Consider the following 21,086-nt stretch of genomic DNA (forward strand, 5'->3'; position numbering starts at 1 on the left):
TGGTGATTATCAGAGGGAAAGTGTGAAGGGAAGCAGAAGACAATAAGGGGTGATAAATGGTGAGAGAAGGAGACTTGACTTTGGGTGGTGAACACGCAATGCTATACACCAATGATGTATTACATAATTGTACATACCCCTGAAACTTATATAATTTAACCAATGTCACCTCCATAAATTCAATAAAAACTGAATAAAAATAATATTTTTCCAGATGCTTTTAATAAAATTTATAATCTGGAATGATTGGGAGGTTTGCTGTATACTTAAGCTAAGAACTGTTTTAGCTGGATGTACTTCCTACATGTAAATTTTTTTATTGTGTATAAAGTGCAATTTATGAAGAAATGAGATGCATCAGCAACATAGCATTGTATTTAGATATAAACTGAAAAATCCCATAGCTCTTTGCTAAATCATTTTGCAGTATTTAATATTGTCTGCCAATGGCAAAAACACATCCCAATATGAAAATGGAGACTCAGGGAGCTCTTTTCTGATGGATTAGGTGCTGCTCAGTGTGACATACACGGTTGCATCATTCTTGTGTGCTTTGCTAATCATTAGCAAACCTTGGTGCTGGATAAGATTGAAATTTTGTAAATCTTGTTGAAAAATTGGACTTTTAAACTAGTAAATGAAAGAAATAGTCTGTTAGACACATAGACTGATTTTTTCCAAGCTTTATTGATATATAATTGACATATAACATGGTGTACGTTTATGTCATGCCATGTAATGATTTAATGAATATATATACCAAAATTATTACTATAGTAGGGTTAATACATCTATCTTCTCACATAATTAAAATTTATATATGTGTGTTAAAAACATGTAAAATCTACTCCATTAACAACTTTAAAGTATATAATTCAATATTTAACTATATTCACCATGCTGAATATTAGAACTTATTCACCTTATAACTGGCAGTTTGCATCTTTTGACCAACAATTCCCCATTTTCCCCACCCCCCAGCCCATGGCAACCACCATTCTACTCTGTTTTTATGAGTCTGCCTTTTTTTTAGATTGCACATTTAAGTGGGATTATATAATATTCATACTTCTTTGACTTATTTCACTTAGTCTAATATCTTCAATGTCCATCCATGTCACAAATGGCAGTATTTTATTTTTTTAATGGCAAGATTTTATATATTTTTTAATGGCAGAATTATACACACACACACACACATTGGTGTGTGTGTGCATAATCATATCTTCCGTATTCATTCATCAATGGACACTTAGATTGATTTCCATATCTTGGCTATTACAAGGAATGCTGCTGTGTACATGGAGGGTGTAGATAGATCTTTGAGATACTGATTTCATTTCTTTTGGATATACCCATAAGGGAATACCAATTTACCAATTTACATTCTTACTAATATCAAACTAGGATTACTATGTTTGTCAACACTTATCTTTTGTTTTTTGGTAATAACCATTCTAAAGATTATACGGTGGTAACTCATTATAGCTTTGATTTGCATTTACATGATGGTTAGTGATGTTGATTTTGAAGAGTTATTTGCAATGCTCTCAAAATTCAGATGTTTGTGGATGACGTTGTATATGGAAGATCCAATGAATGCCTTGGCTGTCGTATCACTGTTGAATGACATTTACAATAAAAGGTACATCATTGTCAGACTGAGAATGGTACAGAGAGATGAAAATATAGCATTTTTTTCAAGAGCCACTGTTGACCAGTGTGGGCTGATCATTATATATATATTCCATATATACAATGGAATACTACTGACACATAAAAAGAAATGAAATACTGACACTTGTGCCAGCAGGTATGGATCCTGAGAGTACATTGCTAAGCAAAATAAGTCAGATGAAAAAATTCAAGAATCATATGATTTAACTCATATATAAGATGTAAAACTGTAAGCAGCATATGAACAAACAAGACAAAGAAACAAAAACTGATAGACACAGATAATAGTATGGTGGTTACTATAGGGAAAAAGTGGTAAGGGGGGGGGTAGTGAAGGGTAAAAGGAGTCAAATATATGGTGACAGAAGATTTGACATTTAGTGGTAAATCCACAATGCAATAGATAATTGAGATATTCCAGAATTTTACACTTCAAACCTACATAAATTTATAACCAATAACCCCACAATAAATTTAATTTTTTTAAAAGAATTGAAAATGGGGTCAAGTTTTCTGCAAGGTTTTAAAATCCGGCATGTAATTTTTGAATCAGAAATGTATAGTTTTTCACTTCGTGTCTGGTGGGTTGTTGCTATGTCCAGGGTGATTTGGATCCATACACCAACTGGTAGCAAGAAATCTGGGAAATGTAGATTCAATCAGCACCTGGACTACATTTGATCTCATCCAAGAACGAGCCTTTAATATGAATCGGCAAGACTGACCAAGACAATTTATTGAGCATCCTTGCCTTGTTTACACAGTATAGCCCCAAAGATTGGTGTATTTACTCTGACACTGTATCAAACAGATAGGTCATTGGCAATAGCCAAGGTCACTACAAATATAACAAATCCACCATGAAAAGTTTTAAAGAAAACTAAGAGAATGACCTTGATATTTGCCCACTCAATGGAGCAATCACCTCTGCTTTCATTTCTATGTAGCTACCACTGAAATCAAAAATAGGCAGGGTCCCACTTCCCACTATTGTATTTCAGCTCAGGTGAACCATCCACTGATAACAAAGCCAAGAAATTTAGAGAAACCTCTGTGAATCCAAGCCTTCATTGAGCCAATGTATTTGCTTAGATATTTGGACTGGAAAAGAGGGTCACACTTCAAAGAACAGTTGCCACTTTTTCACCTAAAGCCAAGACACCACTGAGACCAGGTTGTCTGTTTCTCCACTTGACATTTACATTCAACTGGTGAAGCCTACTGGACCTTTATCACCATTTTTGAACTAGTTTTAGCTCCACCCCAACGTGAATGTCTCAGACTGGTGACTATGTGACATCTATTCATTTAGATACAAACCAAGTAGGTCATCACTTCTTTTTCAAAGGCATATACCAAAATTTCCACTGTTCAAATCTGCATGTAAGGAGCTTGGAAATTGCCACTCTATCATAGCAAGTGAAAAGCTAACCAGACTGAAATATCCAAAACTTTTCTTAAAATCATGACATGAGAAGATATAGGGCAAACAGCTACCCCCAAAGTTGGAGACACAGACAAGCTAAGATGGGGAATAAGTTGTTCTGAGCAAGGATTCAGACAGGTGAAAGCTACCGAGGGACCCAGTGCCAAGTAGGACTATCTGAACTGTAACTAGTGAATTGCTCAAGACTCAGTGTGGACAAATCTGAGAATTAAAAAGCCCTGGGAGGGAAGTTCTGACAATACTGTGAAATTTACTTCTAGGAGCTCAACCCAGTTCTCATAGTAAATACTGGAGAAAAATCCCTTCTTGCTCCCAGCAGGGGAAGGGGAAAAGAAAGCATTTTTAAATATACCAGAGCACTCTGATGGGGGGCCTGCTCTCAGCAGAAACTAGTTGCCCAGAGCCTAATGTGCCTGGCCCTTACCAGATTCCAACTGACCCCCGCGAGAGGAAATACCCACCTCCAGTCAGCACTGGTCTTCCATGTGATGGGAAACACCTGTGTCCAAGGGGGTGTATCTAATAACAGTATCAGGAAAGCAACAGGCTAAAAACTTTAATAGGTGATTCCGAGTAGAAGGTTCCTCCTTTTGCCAGACACTTGACTTGGCAAAAGTCAGTTAATGGAACTTGTAGGTCAAAAGTGTCATTTGGATTATCAGGTCTCAAAAGTAGAGAGTAGCCACAGCTTGCTAAACATTTTTCAACATGGCCTGTCAGTTTGAGCCTCCCAGAAGATACTGATTTCTGGGCCAAGTAGAATCCTCATGTGTGTTTTTTTAACAATGCAAAGGTATGTTTTTACATATCTAGTTGATATCTTACAAACATAAATTTTTTAAGAACTCTAAGAAAATGTTAAAGATCCTCTTCTTTAAACAAATAAAGAGGTGTTAATATGACAATGTTAAAATATCTCTTTAATCAATAGCCACATAATTGTCAGCTATCAATGTTTTGTCCTGTTGTCAACACATATCATATAATTCAGAGGCCATTGTTGCATGTAGTTTCCATGACCTACAGTGGATTATATTAATACTTTACCTACACCTATGCCTTTTCCAATTATGCAGTGAAAGGAGACAATAAAGGCATACTGCACAATAAAAAAGGTATTATATATATTTTTTGTATTATTTGGGTAATATTTTCAAAGCTTTCTATGTCTTAATCATTCATTTCTTCTCTGGCATACTCAATATTCTGCCTTGTGTTCAATAAGCTCTAACAAATATTTATTGAATTCAATAGTTAACAGAGGAATATAGGAAATGATTGGAATGTTAGCAATGTATGTATTCTCATTTATTTATAGCACTTTTCATTAAAAAAGTGTTACCAACAAATTACCTTATTTCCATCTCTCTAATAAATATATGAGATGTGGAAAAAAGTAACAGATGGGTTTCCCAGTTTTTACATAAAACTGAAGATCTGTGTAAAGTTTGCAAGACATCAGTTTCCTCTGGTGTTTTTGTACAGTAAAGAGAACTAGTTGGAGCAGCAACACATTTGATTTATCTTCAGAAGAAAGCAAACTTCTCACACAAAAGGTGTCAACATGGATCAAAATCAATAACAATCACCAAGGAGCCAAAGTTTTCTCTAGCATGTCACTCACGGGGCCACTGCGGGGAAAACGTCTCATTGGGTTGTGGAGATACACTGCAAAAAAACTTGGGAAAAGTTAGCTTATTTGTTTGCATATTTTAGTGCATTATAAGTGAAAAATGATATTGTCATTGCTGAGGTTTAGCTAAATTAATGTCTCGTATCATATTACTTGCTGTACTATATAGAGTTTGCAAATGATCTTTCACAAGTTGTGTTCCACACATGCTTTTATGCTTTTGATCATCTCTGTAAAGTGTCTGTGATTAGGAGTATGCTTCGGCACAGTGTGTCCCTGAGTGAGAGTACACATAAGTGGATTGTTTAGAATATCAAACTGAAGATTATTTTCTCTTGGGAGAGGAAGAAGAAAAAGTGACAGGTTATTAGACAAACGGGAAAAAAAGGTAGGTAGGTAGGTCAAAGGTAAACATTATCCAAATGCCTGAGTAACTTTACACTTTTTTGAAGTAATTTCATATGTCTATGAAATTGTTTGATAATAAACAAAATTCAGCCAGATAGTTATCTAGCAAAACTGAATTTATTGGAGAACAACATGAATTTTAATCCAGTACCTGTAACCATGGTGAATCATATGCAAGTCAGCTAAAACATAGAAGAAATTATTTTATAGAGGGGAAAAGGAAATTGAGAAGGGCTACCACATTCAAAGATTCTGTGAGTTGTGCTTTAAGATCAGGATCTGGTGTGAGAGCTCCCCTTATAGCCTTCCTATTTCACTTTAAATGAGATTTCTGTTCATTCCTTTTTTTAAAATTAACTTTATTTCTTAATAATCCAAACATATGACCTATCTTTGTAGTATTATGGTGACTAAAATAAAATGTAAATTTTAAATACAATTGTATAGAAAACATTATTATTTTGTATACATTTGGCATCATATTTTCTAGATGCTTTACATATATTATTTGTTTCCTTACAATGATCCTGTAATGTAAGGATAATGACAAGGAGGTGAAAACAATTTTATAGCATGTGTTAGTTCGAGGAATCAAATATGAGTCTACCTTTGATTAAAGTTTGTACTACCTCAGTAACATGACATTGATTTTTCAAAAAACATATTTTATCCAAAATATGTAGTTCAGTATGCATACTTGAGGTTATCCTTTCCTTTTGCTATTCTACTATAGCCTAACAAAATTTATCATAAATTATTTCCCACTATTTCCAGGCATGCACTTTAAACTAATGATGCTGTTGAGCTAAGCATCTCTTAATGACATTACTTTCTACTGTGGGAACCTGAGCAAAATGATTAAATAACCTATACTACTGATTGTCTATCATCCATCTATCTATATCTATAATCTATTTACCCATCTATCTAAATCTATCCATTTGTTTATCTACTTACATATCTACCTACCTTTAATAGAAAGAATTATGTCTATAATTATTACAGTAATTAATTAGCATAAAACTAGATATTTTGATACATTGAGGATGGTTAGTACTAAAGTAATGATTTTATATTACTTTGTTAATGCCTCATAACATGAACATTTTTATATATTAGCTTATTTAGCTCCCAAAAGTACCCTATGAAGTCAGAAGTATTTATTCAGAACTTTTTAATTAATAGAAATTTGCACAGATAGATAGATTAAAGCCAAGGTTACACAGTTAAAAGGGTGATAGAGATAGGGTATGAACCTATAAATCAGTTTTCAAAATTTGTGTTCTAATCACTGGACTGTAAATTTTAGTTGGCTTTTTTCCCTTCCTAAACTAACAAGTGATTTGACATGATATTCAACCATTAATTCTTCGTATCTACAACTAATACATAATATTTTCTGCCTAGTCTAACAAATAACTTTATTGTAAGAATAAATGTGGGGTGACTACCAATAAAGACTACTATGTTCTAGGCACATTATTGGATTCTTTTACAGATTAGAAAGTAAAATTTAGGGAACTAATGATTTTTTAAGTCATGCATGTACCAACGGACATATCCGATTCTAAAGTCTAAATCACCTCCTCAAGTGTCATCCAAAAAGCCAGTATTATATAACATGTAATATAAACTATATATTTTTAAAAGAATAAGAGAAAAAAGAAACTTAAATTTTGTAGAAAATGATAAATGCCAATTGTTGATATTGCAGGTATTGTAACCCATACAGCAGTTAATTTTTTTCTGTTAAGAACCAGAGTGTAACTATTTTAGGATTTGCAGGCTATGTAGTCTTTTTTGCAACTTCTCATTTCTTCAGTTATAGTGCAAAAACAGTCACAAATAATACATAATGAGTGAGCACAGGATGTGTTCTAATAAAACTTTATTTCACAAATACATGATGATCCTGATTGGACCCAAGGGGTAGTTTGCCGGACTAGGTAAGTATCTCACATTTCAAGTATGTGAAAAAAACATTATATATTAAACAAAACATAAGACAAAAAAAATTTTCTTTGTCTAAAAGGTGTGTTTCTTAAATAATGATACTAATAATAGTTAACATTTGCATAGCACATTCTACTTGACTGAAAAACTCATCTAAACCTTGAAAGGTCTTTCTGAAGCAGGTACATTTTATAGGTAGGAAGTAAAGTGAAATTTCCAAAGATACACATCTAATCAGCGGTGAAGCTGAGGTCTGAACCTAGTCAATATGTCACCTGGCTCTGTCGTTTTAACTATTACACTGTACACTATCTTTACTAGATCTATTGACCTCTTATTTCAACAAGTGAGGTTGGCTAAACTTTGATCTCAGCACCACAGACACCGTTGAGGTGCAATAACTCAAATCTTTTCTGTTTTGTTTAGGAGAGAGCGCCAATGCTGTCCCCCACTACCGCAAATTATGCAGTTGTTTCCCACATTTGGGGAAATGAGAGGGGTCAGCACAGCCTAGTGCAATGGATAAACCTTGCCCTGGGAAAGCCACCTTTGTGACCATGGTATCTCCCCTGCCAGGTAAGTATCAAATTTTTTCTCTATGGCAACGATTTTCAACTGATGCGCCACAAGAATTTTAAAACATGCAATACCTGCCTCTTTAGTCAGGGGCACTGACCTCTTTCCCCTTATATAGTCAAACAAAAAAAGAGACAACAACCAACACAATAGCTATCAGGTGTGAATGAATCAAAATTATACCCAATTTTTTTGTCAGGGTGGCAAAAAATATAATTTTTGGTGTACAGCAGAATTCTAGTAATTAGTTTATGGGAGCCATGAGATTAAAATGGTTGAAAATCACTGCTTTGTGACATTGCTTTGCTTTAATCAAATAGAGATTATGATGTATATGAAAAGGTTGATTTTCGTGTGGAACATCAAGATTTAGTCAGTAAAACTGTATTTAAGATTATTGACAAAACAGTCTTAACTTACATTGTAAATATTATAAATGTACAAAATATACATAGCTTTAAATTATTGACTTTAAATTGTTAAGTTCAATTTTCTAAAGTTTTCAGTATTTAGGTTTTATAGGTCAATACTCAAGTTGCACAGTATTCATTCTTTACTGTTCTATGCAATGGTGTAATCATGAATAATATTTACCTATAGAATAGAAATAAGTTAATCATTTGATCTTTGCAAATAATCTTCCATCTCCAAATGAAGGTTGGTTTGTATCAATTTATGTACAAAATAATAAAATGGATGAATATTATTATTATTATTAATGTTGGTAACAAAAATACTAGGTATTAAGAAAACATTTTATGAGAAAATTTGAAATATATTAAACTTAATATGCTTTTAGTATTATAACCTGTATATTGGTATATATTGAAACTCAAAACCAAAAAAAAAAAAAACAAAAAACAAGCAACCCAATTAAAAAATAGGCAAAGGACCTGAACAGAACTTCTCCAAAGAGGACAAATAGATGGCCAACAGACATATGAAAATATGTTCACTATCACTAATCATCAGAGAAATGTAAATTAAAACCATAGTGAGATATCATTTGTCACCTGTCAGAAAAGGTATCATCAATAAATCAACGAATAATGTTTTGGCGAAGTTGTGGAGAAGGGGACCTTTTTTGCACTGTTGGTGGGAATGCAGGCTGGTGCAACCACTGTGGAAAGCAGTATGGAGATACCTCTAAAATTAAAAATGGATCTGCCACTGATCCCACTTCTGGTAACATATCCAAAGAAACTCAAAACACTAATTTGAAAAAAACATAAGCACCCCTATGTTCATGTCAGTGTTATTTACAATCGCCAAAATATGGAAGCCACCCAATTATCCATCAATAGATGAATGGATAAAACAACTATGGAACATTTACATAATGGCCATAAAAATGAAAATTTTACCCTTTGTGATAGTAGAGGTGGACCTAGATAACACTAAACTGAGTGAAATAAGCCAGTCAGAGACAAATACCATATGATTTTACTCATATATGAAATCTAATGAACAAATTGAACTAATAGGCAAATGGGGACAGACTCATAGATGGAGAGCAAGATGACAGCTAGTGAGGGGAAGGTTAGGGGTGAAAGGATTGAGCAAAAAGGAGAAAGGACACGTGTACATGGACAACAGTGTGGTGATTACTGGGGAGTAAGAGGTATGTGGGGACTAAATGATAATGGAAAAAATACAATGAAGATTAGTATTTCAAAATTAAAAAAAGAAAATATTTAATATGCATATTGGCATATATTGAAATATTTTCTTTGCTATATTTATGTAAAGGTTTTTAGTAAGTCATGTCCAAATATATAATTTATATTTTAAGAAGACTACATAAAACTATGTTTATTTTAATATCAATACTAGTATTACATTTATTTAATTGAAAGTCCTATAAAATTATAAGATATTTGAATATATAGACTGAGAAAATAATGATACTTTATTTCAACTCAGATCACAGCCTAGCGATTACTAAAATTAAAAAACATTTTTAATTCCTATTTAATTTTATCAAATTATGTGATATAAAACTTATGAAAAATATTCTGTCATATTACTCAGTATTTTTTAAATAGATGTTAATTATACAATTATGTTAGAAATCCTGAACACATTATGCTGAGAAGGCTTGGGGAAAAAATCCAATAAACTCTCTTCAGTTTAAATCGCCATCAAGGGATCAGAAATGCGTGTGTCAGTATGTTCAGTATTGTAGCCCAGGGGGAGATAACACTTGCTATGTGTGGGGAAGAAACAGCAGGACTTTTCAGGAGACAAAGGGAAAACTTGTGATCACAAAACAGAAAAGTATATTGCTGATAAGACATAAGTGTTAGAAGTTTTCTACAACCTCAAGCTGTGCTTCTCCCAACTAAAATCTCATTCTAATTTACACAAGGCAATTTTAGTTGCACAGCTAGAAAGAACTGTGAAAAATGAAATTGGTTGTTCTTTTACTAGGGATGATTCATTGCAAACTTTTGAAATGCTTTTATCTTTTGAGCTCTTAAAATAGCTGATGCTAGAATTGCCTTATAATTATTTATTTTCAGAAAGAGTCAATAGTATTTTTTTAAAAAATACATTTGGATGCATTGTCACTCTTTTTTATGATAAAATGTTTCATAAAATTTATATACCTGGATGAAAGGAAGATTAACCCAGATGTATGATTTTGCTTAGAACTTACAGTCTGAGCCCTGCTCTATTGAAGTTCCACTAGTGCCTATAGAAAGAAAGACAATTCTCTTTTGTTTATTCTGGAAGTGGGGTATAAACAAGAGACCTTGTGAAGGAAGTAGAGTGTAAACAATATATTACATCCAAAACATCTCCTGGCTTGGCTTACCATTTTTCTGTTGTTTCTTGGCCCAGAATAAATAGATTCATCACATTGACATGCAAAGAAAAAGAGATGGCTCACTTTCAAAGTGTATGGTCTTTGTAACATTATGAATTTAAACTAAAAGGAAAAAAAACATTGAATTAAACCAGTTGTGTTGAAATAACCCTATAGACTGTGATATGGACTGTTTCTACATATTTATTATTTTTCTGGAAGTGATTTAAGATTCGCCACCATAGACTGACATAGATTACTTGTGGCTCTTCATAATTCCAGTTAGCCTCATGCTTCCTTAAGGCCAAAAATCCCAAGAAAACACGTACCTGTGTTTAGGTAGGTCAGAAAAATGAATGTTCTAGGTTTAAGTAAGTTCACAAAAGAAATCAGGGGGTGCTTTTATTTGCTTATTCATTCTACTCAACTTAAGTTGTATTCATTGTATAGCTATCATTTGAGTTTCAATTGCACAGGATTTTTAAAGTGAAGTTCTGGACCACTATGTACATTCTGGCATTATTTACAATAGCTAAGATTTGGAAGCAGCCCAAGTGTCCATCAGTAAATAAATGGATAAAAAACCCCACAAAAAAACAAACAAACAAACAAAAAACTGTGCTACGTTTACACAATGGAATACTACTTAGCCATAAAAGAGAAGGAAATCTGACCCTTTGAGACAGCATGGATGGACCTGTAGAATGTTGAAAAATATGTTAAGTGAAATAAGCTAGTCAAGCATCATATGATTTCATTCATATGTGTAATCTAATGAACAAAATGAACTAACTAGCAAAATAGAGATATAGATAGAGATCAGGCTGACTACTCTTGGAGGATGGGATCTGGGGGGGGGCTGGGTGAAGGAGGAGGGATTGAATGAAAAAAAGAATGAAGAAAATAGAAAAAAACTCATGGACATGAACAACAATGAGTGCTAGTCAGAAGGGAAGCAGGGTGGAGGAAAGTGGAGGAAGATATAGGGGGATAAAAGATGATGGACAGAAACTTGACTTGAGGTGGTGAGCTCAGAATACAATGTTGCCACAAGAGACTGTTTTGTGATGTCAGTTCTTCCTATAAATCAGCCCTTAATCCCAGCTCGGTTCTTCTAACCTAGGCTTTAAGAACTGAAAGTGCTTGGTCACCTATAAGGCCACCAGCCCTACGGGTAACAGCAGCACCAATGAATAACAGTCAGCACAGGTGGTTTTGCCATTCACTCAGCTTTTATTAATGCAGATTCAATCCAAATCTACAGTAATCTAATAACAATAATAATCACTCAGAAACAGTCAATAATAACATCACATAAGAGAATTAGTGGATAACAAACCTGAGTCCCAAGATTCCAAATCAGGTCAGTCCAAGTCCAGAAAGCAACTGGTCGACACGTCTTGTAAGGAAAAGTCAGAGGGACAAGGTGGAGATGGAGCTCTCTTTCTCCCAGGGCGAAAGGTGCAGGACATCTCAGGGTGACTCGCTCTCTGGATGTGTCACCCATGGTCTGAAGTCCTCTTCTTTTATGCTTATTTTCATTGCAAAGTCATGTTGTTTTTGCACAATTTCTCATAAACATGTTTTTCTCAATTTCAGTAAACACATATTGTTTACATCAGCTGTGAGAGCCACATGTTGTTTGTGTCAGCTCTGATAGGACCATGTTGTTTATATTGCTCTCTGAGAGGGTGGTGTTACCCTTCAGATAAGCCCATGTTGTTTACCATTCTATATGGTGCACGCTAAGTGTCGTATCATCCCTCTGCATCATGACTCTGCTGAGCCTGCTCCAAGCATGGCTTCATGCCCTGATCTCCACAAGTGTACAGATGATGTACTGTAGAATTGTGCACTTGAAACCTGTATAATTTTGTTAATGGACTTAATGGACCCCAATAAGTCCAATAAAAATAAAATAAAAATCCTCGCTTTTCCCTGTCAATTCTTTTCCTCTGCTATTTCCTTTATTAATTTTGTATATGTCGTGTGTATCTAGATAATACTTTGAGAAGGCTTCTTTTCTACCACCTGGTGATTTTGATGCCTTAGCTCTAGATCCGACTACAGATAAATCTGTTTATATGTCTTAAAGACACCTCCTCAGCAACAGTCCAAAGATAAACAAAGTTTGCTTTTTCTCTCTCTTTCTTTCTTCTTCTCTTCCCTTATTCCTTCTCCTTTCCCTCTCTCCCTCCCTCCCCTCTTTCCTTCCTTCTTTCTTCCCACCTTCTTTTACTCCCTATGTTCCTCCCTCCTTCTGTCCTTTTCATTCATCATTTGTAATTGCTGAGGCACATACTGCAAATACTTTGGTTGAAAAACCCCGCTTTCATTTCTTATTCTAAGTAAATTGTATTAGTCTGCTGTTCAGGAGGGAGAGAATTTACCCCCCTACCCTTTTGTACTACTAATGGCTGGACTAGCAATAAAATAATAAAATTGACGTAACATTCAATTAACAGGAAAAAAATCAATTTAATACATGTACTTTGGAGAATCACAATGTGATGCTCAGATCATGAAATGAAGCTCAAGTAAATTATTAAAATAGGTAACTTTTAATACTTTTTTATATGATGAAACAATAAATTTGTGAGATATTACACAGGACAAACAAAGTTAGTGCTCATTTGAAAGGAAACGAAGCAAGGTATGGATATTTACCAATGGGGAATTTAAACAAAGAAGTAAATTAGAAAAGAGTTAATAAGATTTGATTTCATGGACTTTTTTGCTCTAAGCTGTTTAACTCTAACAATAAGGGGTGCTCCAAGTAGCAGGAAGGGCGCCTTTCACCTGGGAGATTTACTTCCTGCACTCAAAGGGATAAGGCAAGATCAAGGTGCCTTTTTGGCATTGACTACTTGTTAGGTAACTTGAATTCAAAGTAATCACTAGGTTATTGTGTAACATTCTGGGGCAGCTTTCTCCGGTCTTGGGCCTCAACACTGGAGAAGCCACTATACAAAATAGCCATGTGTTGGGGCTAGCCTGATGGTGCGGTGAGGGAAATTATAGCACATGTCCAAATCAAAATAACAATGAGGCATGACCACCAGGAATTTAAAAGATAACCTCACATAAAGGCAGCAGAGAAGTACAATGATGAAAAATACGTTTTTAATAATTGATATTAGTCAGTAGGATATGAAGAGATATGAAAAAAACTATTTTTTCTATCACAACTATACACAATAATTTATTTGAATAAATGGAAGTTTAAATATGAATGGTAAAATAATAAACATTTAGAGGGAAAATGATTTTGTCCTGAAGCAGGTAAGGGATATTTAACAGGATAGAATATAGAGTTGATAGAGATGGAGTATGTAACATTCATACATTGCTGATTAGATTGCAAATTGATAATGCTTTTGGAAAACTCTCAGCATCTTCCATAGATGATATGTATACGTGTGTGTGTGTGTGTGTGTGTGTGTGTGTGTCCTTTGATCCTACTTCACTTGACTTGGGCTTCTGTTTTGCCATCTGCTAAAAGGCCTTCCATTTTTCCTTCTACTAAATCCTCCTATTTTCCTAAATTGTTAATGTTAATACTCTTGAGATGGACTTTTTTTTCTTTATTTACACTGGCTCCCAGAGGTACATAAAATACAATCTCATCTTATGTGGGTGAAATTAGATGTTTATGTTCCATCAACATCCTCTTAACACCAGATAATTGATAGAAATTTGATAAGTACTGAAATATATATATAATGTCCAGGACAGCCCTACTTTATGCTTATTGTCTTAGTGTAATTCTGAAGTTATTGTGACCATATCCAAACTCTTAAATATGCTATGCAAATTTCCTCCCTCTTAATTGTTTTATATTTTAATAAACAAAAAGTTCATTAATTTTATGTCATAACCTAATATTTGACTCCTCACTTTCAATTCTTTATCTAATATGCCTGGAAATTCTGTTCATTGTATCAATAAAATATATATATATAAAACATGAATACTATTCTCCATATTAACTTCTAAGGAGCTGATCTAAATTATCATTATTTTTTACTTAAAATATGGAATTCAAACCTTTTTTGACCACTCTGATCGCTCTTTTACCCCTATAGAATCTATTTTTGCACAGAGGCCAGAATAACTCATTCAAAATATAAATATAAACTCAAAATGTGTTTTAAAATATTTTATTTTTTAATTTATTTTTAGAAAGAAGGAAAGGGAGGGAGAGAGAGAGGGAGAGAAACATCAATGTGCGAAAGAAATATCGATTAGTTGCTTCTTCCACACCCCTTACTGAGGACCTGACTCCTAACCCAAGCTTGTGCTCTGACTGGGAATCTAACCAGTGAACTTTCATTTTGTGGAATAACATCCAATCCAATGAACCACATCGGTCAGGATAAGAACTGGACATATTTAATATGTACAACTTAATGAGTTGATATATATACAAACATCCATGATACCATCATTACAATCAAGGTAATAGATATATACAACACCTTTCAGTGTTTCCTTATTTTATTTATGTATTTATGTTTGTTTGTTTATTTATTTATTTATTGTGAGATAAGGACAGTTAACATGAGGAAAAAACTAATATATATAGTGATTTAAATAGTCTTCATTCTAGTTTTTCACGTGTCCTATTTTTAAATATAGCGTTCAAGCTCTTCCCCTTCAATAGTAATCATTACGCAGAAGAAAGATACTAATCAATAATTACATACAACTTGAAATCATTAGCAACTTCAAGATGTTCCAGGCTAATGTTCTTTGATTAATCAGAGAAGTCAGGTTTAGTTTACTTGAGGAAACAGTTAATTAACTTACATTGATTGATATTTAAGAGTTATTAATGCAAAGGGGTAGAAAAGACTACTCTGGTTAAAATGGTGGAAAGAAGGAGAAGGACTATTCAAAGAACCTGTATGAATGATCCACGGACATGAGCAACGATGTGGGGACTGGGTGTGGGAGTGGTGGGTGGGCTGGGTGGAGGGGGGCAAAGGGTAAAAAACTGGGACAACTATAATGTAATAACAATGAAAAATTTAAAAAATAAAACGGTGGACATTTGAGATATGCTATGATTCATTCTTACTTCAAATGCTCTGCGTTCTTGATTGAAATATGGAGAAGGGATCACTGAAAGCATAACATAAGGATCAGGCACCAGACTAAAGGAGGTAAACAAGTACAACTATTTGTTGGCAAGACTATAGTTCGATCCCAGTTGTTTCTCATTCTAAAGTCCATGTGCATAAGCATGTTGGTATGATGTCTGTATCCCTCACCCACTATAGCATTAGATCTTTAGGTTACGGATTGAGCTTAGGTCATTTTTGTATCTCCGACTCCTAACATATTGTCATCAATACATAGTAGGTACTCAAACACTAACTACTGAATAATAGTATAGAATATGAGTCTCTTAAGAAACACCATTAAAAATGTCTGCAATTAGTCTTTGGTGGTACTAGATCCAAACTTGAAGCCCTTGGCAAGAATTCAGACAATATTTGAAACCCAGGAATAAAACTGCTATCTTAGTCCTGTGCTCTGACATTTAAGTTCTTTCCTCTTTGCTGCCCTGTCTATGAATATTTAATAGTATTTCATGTCTCTAAATTGAGTGCTGATCTCCAATAAGTGAATGATTAATGTCACCTTTATTAAAATAGTCATATATTCATTTACCAGTAAAAATTGGTTTAAGTTATACAGCTCAAAAGGAGATATGATTGCATCTTAAATTTAATTTTCAACTATATCAATTTATATAAATCTTATATAAACACCTGCCTCTCTTACTCTTTGTCTTCTGCTCCCCTCATATCCTCAGTCCTCAGAGCAATGCCTACTCAATTTTGTGCACTGAAGAAATTTAAATATGTTTTGTTTCAGTAGCTTCTTTATGAATATCTACTTTTCTCATACATTTTTATGTGAGAGCAGAAATCAATATATTTCCATATGATAACATAAAAGAATACAACTCAGCAGTATCGGTGGTGCATAAATGAAATGACTGTTCATTTAAAATATTTACTTGAGTTCCTTCAATGTTCAAATTAACCAGGTACTTCTCTCATCCAATCTAATTTTTGTGGTACCAACCTCCACAAGTTAATCTAAGGATAAAAACACATTGGTAGCAAACAGTATTAATTTTATATCTATCTAGGAAATAATCCATGTTGCTATCCACAAAATACAGGTCTGTGTTTTGTTATTAATTAATTTATAATTTAAAAAACACTATTTTAATATCTACATTTATTGGGATATATTGTTTTGAAATAATTAGAAAAGAAAATTAAAGTTGTTTGAATAGTACTTAACCTTAAATAAGTTAATTTTACTAGGGTTCCTTACAAACATCATTCTTTATATGCCAAACATCATTGAATCATCCCATATATATTTAATATATATTTACATTATGCTAATTTTGTCTTTTCTAGTTAAGCAGAAAGTATATATGATATTTGAAAGAAGAAAAAATGGAATGTAAGATGCTCTCACTTTACAATAATTTATATCTTAATTATAATTTCAAAATTAGATTTTGCACTTGGTTTTGATTACAAGTAGATTGTTAAATTGCATACATTGTACTTTGTAGTGAAATTCAAAAGGATACTTCTTCATTAAAGTTCTGTGTATATAAATTACCCTGATTGAATGGGAATGCAATAACCCTCTTATGTTATATTTATGGGTTCAGGAAAATATACATATATATGGTTTAAGTATAGCCAGTAATTCTCTTTCAAAGTCAACTTAACTAATATTGACCAGTATAATCTTAAATGAGCATAGTTGATGTAAAGCCCATAGAGGATAAAAAATCAATTCTTGACATGATTTATAATATTACTCTGAATTAGTACTGCTGTGGAAATGTAATATAAAAAAATACAAACTTGAATCATTGTTGCTTTGATTTTACATTTGTTTTAAAAGATATAAATAATAAAAGATATTGAACTGTATTAAGAATGGCCACAAATTGTCTGCTTATACTTCTATCAATTGCTATAATCTATTTTTCCTTCTTGGATCAGAGTTGTCCCTCCGATTAATGCAATGAAATGACATGAGGTGATTTCTCAGGCTCAGTGGCAAGGAAACCCCCAGCATCCACTCATGTTGTTTTGGAACTCTGAGCCTTGTATTTGTATAAAGCCCAGAATGAGAAGCCACGTGGAAAAAGAGGTTCAGTTATTCTAGCCGAGGCTCCAAGCACCTGAGCACAGGAGTGAAACCGTCTTAAGACACCTTGCCGCAGCCGTGTGCATAGAGACCTCAGCCAGAGAAATGAACTTAGGCAAGAACACCAAAGAAGCAGGTCGCCAATCCACAAAATTCTGGAAAATAATTCATATTTATCATCTTAAATCATTAGTTTTAGGGTTGCTTGCAAAATAGCTATATATGTTACATACATATATATGTTATATGTAATATATTATATATAATATATATTATCATGCCACATTATATACATATAATGTATATGTTGCATATAATGTATATAATGTGGCATGATAAAGTGAAGGAGAAACAACTGACATAAGGGAAAATTTAACTAAGCAAAATATATTGGAAAGGAGGAAAATTTCAAAAATAACAAAGAAGAATACATAATTAAGCAAAGAATGTTGATGGGATTAAAATTTTAATGAAAACAAATAGTCATACTGCTGATTTTTTACCCTCTATTTTTTTTCACAAATGAGATTATACTATATGTACTATTTTTTTAATTATTTATTTTTTCAAATACATTTGTCTCTGCCTACCCCCCACCACTTTCCCTTGCCTCCCCCCTCCCTCAACTCTTCCCCTTTGGTTCTGTCCATGAGTCCTTGCTATATGTTTCTTGACTTTCCCTCTTCCCTTCCTTTTCCCACGCCCCCTCCCTCCTTCCCTCTTGTCTCTGTTGGTTTCTATTTATAATGCAATACTTTCCACTCAGTTAATTTTTGTAAGCATTTTTCCTTTTTATTGAATTTATTGGAGTGGCACTGGGTAACAAAGGTATACAGGTTTCATGTGCACAATTCTACAATTCTTCAATCATCTATACACTGTATTGTGTGCTCACCTCCTAAGCCAAGTCTCCTTCTATTCCTATTTACCTCCCCCCCATACCTTCTTCCATCTCCACGACCACTCTGCCATCTGGGCAATCCCCACACTGTTGTCTGTATCCATGAGTTTTTTTCTTTCTTTTGTTTCTTTTTCCCTTAATCCCATAGCCCCCACCCTCCAAGAGCTGTCAGCCTGCTATCTAGGAAGATGAACCTCCCAGCCAAAACAAAACAAAAAAACCCAGAATTATCTTCTGGAGAGCAGGTGTCTTGTATTATAGGCTTCCTCTATAGGTGAGTGTTCTAGGAACCCATCTGTGTCTGTGTACCACCTGGTGTTGTGAGAGGCTGTGTCTGGCTTTAGTAAATTGTTTTTAGACTCTTTCAAAGTGCTTGCTCATTTCATGATAAGTGATTTACGAGCACAACTGCCCACACCATGCTGAGCATTCAGCAGTTTTTGACCAAAAAACTGCCGACCCTTGTACCCCACCCTCCCTATTCACCTGATCTCAATCTATTTTTTTTTCTGAGTGAAAAAAAAAAGTCCTCAAAAGGAAATGTTTTGCCAATGTGAAAGAGGTGAAACAAAAACCAGCAGAAGCAATAAAAGGCATCAAAATCTATGAGTTCAAAAATTTGAGCTGTGGAAAAAACATCTTGATAGGGGTATTGCATCAAATGGAGAGTACTTTGAAGGTGAAAGAAGTTTAAAAATGTAAGAAAATACACAATTTTTAATAAAATAAATTCAATTTTGGGGGAGTCCCCCCTCATATGTGCCTGCCTCTATTTTGCTTGCTAGTTCATTTTGTTCATTAAATTCCATATGAGTGAAACCATATGGTATTTGTCTTTCTGTGACTGGCTTATTTCACTTAGCATAATGCTCTAGGAGTCCACCCATGCTGTCCCAAAATTTCTCTAATGATTAGTGATGTTGAACAGTTTTTCATATGTCTACAGGCACTCTGTATATCCTTTTTGGAGAACTGTCTATTGAGATTGTTTGCCCATTTCTTAATTGGTTTTTTTTTTGGGGGGGGGGTTGTTTTTGGTTTTTTTTGTCTTCCTGGCATTAAGTTGTATTAGTTGTTTTTATATTTTGGAGATTAAACCCTTGTCAGATGTATTGTTGGTGAGGATGTTCTCCAATACACTGGACACCTTGTTTTGCTGATGGTTTCTTTTGCTGTACAGAAGCTTTTTAGTTTGATGTATCCCATTTGTTTATTTCTTCTCTCATTTCCAGCGCCTTAGCAGATGTATCAGGAAAAATATTTCTACATTGCATATCTGTGATTTTACTCCTTATGTTTTCTTCTAGGAATTTTACAGTTTTGTGACTTATATTGAAATGTTTTATCCATTTTGAGTTTACTTTTGTGTATGGTCTAAATTGATGATCTAGTTTCATTTCTTTGAGTGTATATACCATTCTTCTCAAGTGCACATGGATCATTCTCAAAGATAAGCCACATGTTAGGCCACAAAACAAGCCTTAACAAATTTTAAAAAATTGAAATCATATAAAACATTTTTCAGATCCCAATGGCATGAAATTAGAAATCAACCTCAATAAAAAGAGTAAAAAACATTCAAATACTTGGAGGCTAAATAGCAAGTTATTAAATAAGAAAAGGTAACCAATGAAATCAAAGATGAAGTCAAAAAATTCCTGGAAACAAATGAAAATGAACGCACAACAACCCAAACACACATAACTGGACACAAAATAATGCATCCAATATGATTTTAGTAAAATAAAATTTGAAACAGATACATACATAAATGAAAAACTTTAAAAAATTAGGGTGCTAGTTGTCTTTGGGAGGGATGAAGAGGTTGCTAATCATGAGGGAACACTCAGCAGAGAGAAGGCCAAGACATTTCTTGGGAGTTATCTTCATTCCATTTCTCACACTGGCCTCTATTTACACAAGTGTTTGCTTTTTATACCCTTATCAAAATATGTCACATATTACAATAAAAAAGTTTTAATAATCTGTTTTGCAGTATAATTTCCCTTTAAGAAAAATAAATAAATCTACACAAAGAGGGCTGTACGATTAAAAACCTCATAGCTATGATTAAAACTTATTTTTTAAAAATCTTGCTCACGATAAATTTATTTTCTTAATCTGCTTTCAGATATTTAAATAACCCTTTCACAGTTGAGAGAGGATAGCACATGGGTAAACACTTCAAGCTCATTATGTTTTAAATAAACATCTTTTAACATGAAAAATCATTGTTAATTCTTCCTTATGTAGGAAATGCAATAATTAAATGACTTCAATCTAAAAAGTCTTCATACATGTCATAATGGATAACAGGATGGGGACTGACTGAGGGAATGAGGAGGGGACAGCAGTGGGAGAGACGGGGAAGACAATGGAGGGAAAACTGGTACAACTGTAAATTGAACAACAATAACAAAAAATAAAGTCTCTTCGGAATCCTTAAGATATCCTTAATTTAAATTGTGATTTCTTCTGAGAATATTTG

The 21,086-nt window shown here is 33.7% G+C and overlaps 1 non-coding gene across 1 annotated transcript; it reads right to left on the reverse strand.

The window, feature by feature from the left end:
- Positions 1 to 7,541: 7,541 nt before the first annotated feature.
- On the reverse strand, positions 7,542 to 7,702 carry LOC129081206 (U1 spliceosomal RNA). The gene has a single exon (XR_008530278.1). It is a non-coding gene; the product is annotated as a U1 spliceosomal RNA (small nuclear RNA).
- Between the last annotated feature and the right edge of the window lie 13,384 nt (positions 7,703 to 21,086).

This window comes from Pteronotus mesoamericanus, unplaced genomic scaffold (assembly GCF_021234165.1).
Source record: "Pteronotus mesoamericanus isolate MK-2021 breed Mesoamerican mustached bat unplaced genomic scaffold, CSHL_Meso_final contig_94, whole genome shotgun sequence".
Taxonomy (NCBI): domain Eukaryota; kingdom Metazoa; phylum Chordata; class Mammalia; order Chiroptera; family Mormoopidae; genus Pteronotus; species Pteronotus mesoamericanus.